This window comes from Parus major, chromosome 1 (genome assembly GCF_001522545.3).
Source record: "Parus major isolate Abel chromosome 1, Parus_major1.1, whole genome shotgun sequence".
Taxonomy (NCBI): domain Eukaryota; kingdom Metazoa; phylum Chordata; class Aves; order Passeriformes; family Paridae; genus Parus; species Parus major.
This window is the reverse complement of record NC_031768.1, coordinates 4,586,349-4,592,758: the sequence shown is the minus strand read 5'-3', so window position 1 is coordinate 4,592,758 and position 6,410 is coordinate 4,586,349. Positions and strand designations below refer to the sequence as shown.

The following is a 6,410-nucleotide window of genomic DNA, read 5'->3' as shown; positions in this document are numbered from 1 at the left end:
ACAGAGTGCAGCTGAATTGGTGAAGGCAGTATCTTTTATTAAATCAAAGAATACAATGTGGAAAAAAATAAAATCCTTGTGAGCTTCTAAGCCCCTCAGCCAACCTGAATTAGAAGCAGCAAATGTTGGGGAGAAATGCTAGTGACAGCTGAAAAATAAACAACCCATTCTGAGGCATGCCATTTTCTAATTCTCCCTCCTGACAGACATCCCCAAACACTTTCAGACTTTCTCTTGTCATTTTATAAATCAGAGATGGAATTTCTTGTGGAAATCACCATTTGGGGGAAGAGGATAATCGTGGATAATCCTCTATAATAAATAAGATAATAATTAACTTCTTTTATCCTGCTGTAGTAAGAAACTTACATGTCCAGGAATTTCCTAAAATGTGTCAGTACTGCCAGCGAGGATGGGCATTGGTCTGTGGGCATTAGGAGTGGAGGGAAAATGGGGTTTTTAGGTAAGAACTGTACTTCTCAGGTGTGTAAAAATGTCTGTAAGTTCATATAACTGTCATTGTTAAAAATCAAATGTGTTTCATCACCTTTGAATGACACAAACAGGGCTCTGTAACCAACCTGTTCCCATAAGGAAATGCTGGTGAATGAAACAGCCTTAGAAGCAGGATGTACCTGCACTGTCACAAAGAATGGTCACAGTATGGATTTCAGACATTCAAACCCTCCTGCCTTCTACAGTCACTCAAGATTATTATTGTTGTAATTGTAATTTTCATTTTCAATATTATTATCAACATTATTGTTATAATTTTAATATTAGCTGTGGGTCAGTGACATTTCCAGCTGCCATTCTGCATTATATATAACCACACTTGTGTAAGAAGTGCCCTACCACTGAATTTTCTCTTCAGTTCCTTAGTGTGTGATTGTGATTTCAGAGAGCTCAGCCCCCCCTAATGTTCAGCTGCATTATTCAGAGGAAACCACCAGGTTTTTCTCTGTATCAGCCTATTACATATTAACTATGTCTAAAGTTTTTATTTTATGTTTAGTCCATCATTAATCATAAATCACAAGATTCTCTCATGTCTAATACTGCTTCCAGAAAAGCTACCTTTTGTAATTCCAGTGCCAGAGAGAATGTGGTGTTGTTTTTTTTAAAACAACTCTCTTATTTTGAACTGATATGTGCATTTTTAATTTGGTGTGATTTCAAACAGCACAGATCCCAAAAGCTCCAAAACATTTGAAGTGTTTGGCTTTAAATGTGCACTCCAAACTTACAGGTCACAAGGGTTTAAAATGTTACAGAGTTTGGTAGTTTGGCATTTAGGAAAAAAAGTGGGAAATTGCTTTAACACCCCAAGTTTTGTCTCTATGTTGTCAGTTGGGAAAGAAAAAATCTGGGGGGGGAAGGAAAGATTTCTGGAGGTTTTATTCTGGTTTCTTATTCTTGTAGCTCTGTTAATAAACTTTCTTTATTCCTTTTAAGTTTTAAGCCTGTTTTTCCATTCTCCTAATCTATATCTCACAGCAGGAAATAAGTAAGTACACTGGTGATTTTTACCTACTAAAAAGGTAGCTAAAAGCTACTACACAGGGTAATAAAAAATATTTCTGAGAAGCATTAAAATTTAATCAGATATAAGGAAATTAGGTTATATTAGCATGGGGTATTCAAAGATTATAAATTGACTTGGCCTGAGACCTAAACAACACATCGTGTTCCAGTGTCCCTTCTAGCACGTCAACCACACTGAAGACCTTAAAACAAGATCCAAAGCTCAGCCCAACCAGGCTAAGAAAAGTCATGAGTTTTTCATGGGGAAAAATAAAATTAGAGAAATGAAAAGGAAGGAAATAAGAAAGGTATCTCTGTTTGCCTCCTAGATACAAGGAATTTCAAGTTCATATTGAGATATTTTTAATGTATTATTAACTATTGCTGTTTACAGTTGGCAAAGCAGAGTTCCTTTTGTGGAGGACTGACAAAGTATGGTGCTGAGCCACAAAGGTGATGAGTGGGCCCTAACTAGCTCTGATTAAATGAAACCCACATTTTCCTTCCCAGCTTTTGCATTGGATTATCCTGAAAAGAGCAAATGGAAGAGGAATAAAGTACAAAATACCAGGACAAACAGAACAGATAAAGATGCAGCTGAAATAAATCAATGCCCACAGGTCAGTATATTCCAAGTATAGCTTGGAATCCCTGAGGCTTCCAAAACATGGATTTGTCAAAATGCTCTGGAAATAAGGGTAGCAAAAATAGGGAGAAGCTTTCTGTGTAGGAGAGGAGTTTGGAAGAGGAGGGGATGTTCAGCATTTGGGCAGGGCACAAAACCAAAGCCAGCATCATCAGAGGGTGTTCCTGCCTCACCCAGTAGCCCTGCACAGAGAAATGGCTCAGACAAGAGCAGCCAAGGTGGCTCTAGAACCAGAATTAGAAAAACTCTGATCATCTTGATCTATACTAATGACACCATGCTGCTTCTGTGACTTCATTTCTTTACTTTCTTCTACTCTGTGCGTCTGCATTAGTTTGCTCTACAAGGTAACAAAGGAAAATGAAGAGAAAATTACTCCAGAGAAGAAATTCCAGTTCTCCATGAAGCAGCATCACCGACACAACATCTGCTGCAGGAACACATTAAAATGCCCCACTGTCAGAACAAATACCCACGTTAATCATAGGTGAAAATAAAGAATTAAGAAATTACCTGTGGCTTCCAGGGTAGAATTCAAGAGCACTGAGCCAGGGATTGTTGCCAACAGTAAAAGTATAACTTCAAAAACCACAACTTTGATGCTCTGTATCAACCCTTGTGATGAATTCTTTTGTTTCACCTATAGATATTGGAACAAAGAATTAATTCAATAAGCACTTTTCTGCCACAGGTGTTTCAGGATATTTTTAAGAAAGGTGTTTCATAAATCACTTTTTCTGCTTCCCAGCCTTAGTCCACAGAAGTGAGCCACAAAATTTTGAAAATTATTTGGGCTCAACATTAATAAAAGTAGTAGTAGGTGTGGGAGCCACAGGAATCACTGTGTTGTTTCAAGACTCTGAACCTTAACTTCAAAACTCAAAATGTCACCACTCTCCAAAGAGCTACAAGGTGCTGTGGAAAAAAGATTTTCAGGCTGAAGGAAAGTTTTGGTTGCGTTAAGTCTGAACAGTTTGGTTTTGACTCTCATCTGAATTTAGACACTTTGATTTCCCAACTCTGTCAAATGGCAATGTTATCCAAAATACATTATTATAAAGACAGAGTAAAGTTTATTTGACAGTATTTTGGGAAGAAGTGTTGTGATAAGTTTTCCATGATAATTCCAATGAAAACTGTCTACTTCTCAGGGAGATTTTCCTTTTGTGTATACAGGTTTTGTTTTTCAATAGTCTGTTCTCTGAAGGGAAAAAAATCATAGTTAAAGACCTTTCAATGGAGTAATTTTTTTACCAGTGACTCCTCTATGTTGATCATTTTCTTTGATATGCTTTAGTAATGACTGTGTAAGAAAACTTTGCTCCATATTAGGCTGCCCTATTTCATACCTACACCCTTTTCATTGTAAATCATTTCTTTTGCTTCAACACAAAGCAAAAAATACCACCACAGTCAGGATCAGGATTCCAGATTTCCACCACCTTTTTCAAAGGTAGTTGAGGTATTAAAAATAAAAGAAAAAATTAAAAAAAAAAAATTAAAATAAATTAAAAATCTGTCTTTTCTAGATGTGAAGTGAAAATGAAAAGGAGGTGCCAAAATATCACCCTCAACACTAAATATCACTAAATAGGAGCTATGGACTGCTCCTGGCCCCAAGGCCAGAGACAAAAATTGGCAAAAATTACACTGCTTAGAGCTCATTCCTCTAAATCAGGTTTGTCTTGGGTAGAACCAGGGAGTGAGTTGAGAGTTAAGCACTGTGAGAGATCAGAGGTCCAGTGCATCAGCTCTCTCCCTGGCTCACACTTTTTTAGAAGCATAGATGATACTGGGGAGAATGTGTTACCTCTTTTTATCCAGAAAAGGCATTTATGGAGGCGTTTCTCTGTTATGTTTTTGGTTTGGTTTTTTTGGGGTTTTTTTGGGGGGGGTTTTTTTGGGTTTTTTTGCAAGGAAAGGCAGCAATCATACATTTTCTAATGTCTCAATGACAGGTGCAAGATCTAAAGGATTCAGGACCAGAATGAGAAGACGAGAGCATCATCTTGAAGAAAATGCACTTGTGCTAAGGGTATGTGGGGATCTGTTTTGGCTGAGGAATAAATGCTGATTATTTATTGGTTGCTGTGCTAAATAAGTCGTTTCCTTCCAAGAATTCACTCTGTGTGTTTGGTTAACCAACTGTGTGCAGCAGCCAAATATTCCATGTTTGAACAACCTTGGAATCCAGTCTGGGTTTGATCCCTCTGCACAAATAGCACAAGGGCAATGGAGCTGCTCCCTGCAAAACATTCAGGCAAAGGGACTGACACTGGGTTTCTGACTAGCTCAGCCTGCAGAGGAGCACACAGGCAGATAGTTCAGATTTTCTTCCACTAGTTTAAGTTTTCTTTCATAAAGAATTAAGACTTTTGCTCACTAGAAGCAAGGCAGTTTCAACCTTCCAGACAGGTATGCCTTCTACAGAGTCATTCCAGCAAAAACCTGGGATTTATCCTTAACATTTAAATAGCCTTAAGCCCTGGTTTTAATCATTAAAAACAGTATATAAATAAAGTCATGAATCAGGTAAATGACAATATAATGAACTTCTTCAAAGCAGTGAGCAAATATAAAAATGAGATAATAGGTGACTCATGTAATTATACAAATCTGAATATTGCATGATAACACACATTACCCTGAAGGTGTGCACAACATAGAATCACAGAATGATTTGTTTTGGGAGGGACCTTAAAGATCACCTCATTCCAACCCCCTGCCACAGGCAGGGACACCTTCCAAGGTTGCTAAGAGCCCCATCCAGCCTGGATATAGAGTAGCAGAAATTTCCATCTCTACAAACACACAGCCTGACTCTCCCACTCTCTGCCTATCCTCAGCACCACAACAGAATGTCAGTGCCAATTATTACAATTAGTGACAAAGTTAATCCCATGAGTATGTGGATTATTGAATGCTTCTAGCTGCTTTTCTCTCACAGTGAAAAACAGCCTCAACCTTTGTGCAGTTTGAAAAAAAAGAAATAATTACCTGTAATGAGTGCTCAGTATACCAGGTATGGCATCACAATCCCTTTTTGTGTTCCAAAGCCTCACAAAAAAATGTCCCTACACAACACAGGTGTGGGAATACGAATTCAGTGACATTTGTGAATAGGGTACAGAGAGTTTAAACAGCCTTGTTTGCAACCACCCTATAAGTTTGTGAAAGATATTTCAGCTTAAGATGATTTTGAATTTTCCTGTGACATTGCTGTGGGGCAGCTCAAAGACATCAAGCTTCTTTCTAGGCTAATACAATTGCCAGGTGTGCTCAGCTCCCTGTGCCTGTTCCAGCTTATTTCTGAGAAACCGTTTTGCAAGTCAGATATGAAAACAACAAGGGCTTAGCTGGAATGTAAATTATTCTTCTGGGGCCTGCCAGCATTAATGGGAGAAGGATAGGACCCATATTCTTGTTTTGTTTCATTTCAAGACTGAATATAATGGAAGGCTCTGTTTCCCTGTTGCTGTCTTCCTTTGAGGGCTCCAGCAGGAGATCAGTGACTAAGACTTGTCCTCTGCTGTTATTTCTTTCTGTCTCGGTTCCTTAGAATGCTCTTTTCTTTCCTCAGTTTAATTTGTTTGGTTTGCTCTCTAGAGGGGTATTAATTCAATAATTTTCTAGCCTAGACTCTGACTTTGGAGACTTTTTCCTGCACCAGCCTGATCTGTCCCTGCTTTCAAAACAAACATAAGCTGGCACATTTATCTAGCAAGAATATACCCAGAAACAAAGGGATCTTATCTCAAGCAATTAAGCTAATAATCCTTCTCTAAAGCACCAGTTCTTTAAATGAATCTCACAAAAGAAAGTTTCAAATTCCTGTATGAGCCCTGCAAGGGAAATGTGTGTGAGAAATGCAAACCAGGCAGCAGAGGGGCAGCACCAATCTCTGGTCTCTGCCAACAGGGCTTGAGGGAATGGCATGAAGTGGTGTCAGAGGTTTAGGGTGGATTTTAGGAAAAGATTCTTCCTCCAGAGGGTGGTTGAGCACTGAAGAGGCTCCCCAGGGAATGGGCACAGCCCCAAGGCTACCAGAGCTCCAGGAGCTTGGATAACATTGTCAGGCGCAGGGTGGGATTGTTGGGGTGTCTGTGCAGGGCCAGGAGTTGGACTCTGATCCTTGTGGGTCCCTTTGAAATCAGGATATTCTGTGATTCTATATTTTAAGTGCAATTTGCATAGGATAGCAAGCTCTATGATCATTAGCAAATAAAACAATACTAGATAA

The 6,410-nt window shown here is 38.8% G+C and overlaps 1 long non-coding RNA gene across 1 annotated transcript; it reads left to right on the top strand.

The window, feature by feature from the left end:
- The first annotated feature begins 1,468 nt into the window (after window positions 1-1,468).
- Window positions 1,469-4,257, top strand: LOC107203632. The gene is made up of 2 exons (XR_001521296.1): window positions 1,469-2,144; window positions 4,129-4,257. It is a non-coding gene; the product is annotated as an uncharacterized LOC107203632 (long non-coding RNA).
- Window positions 4,258-6,410: the final 2,153 nt, after the last annotated feature.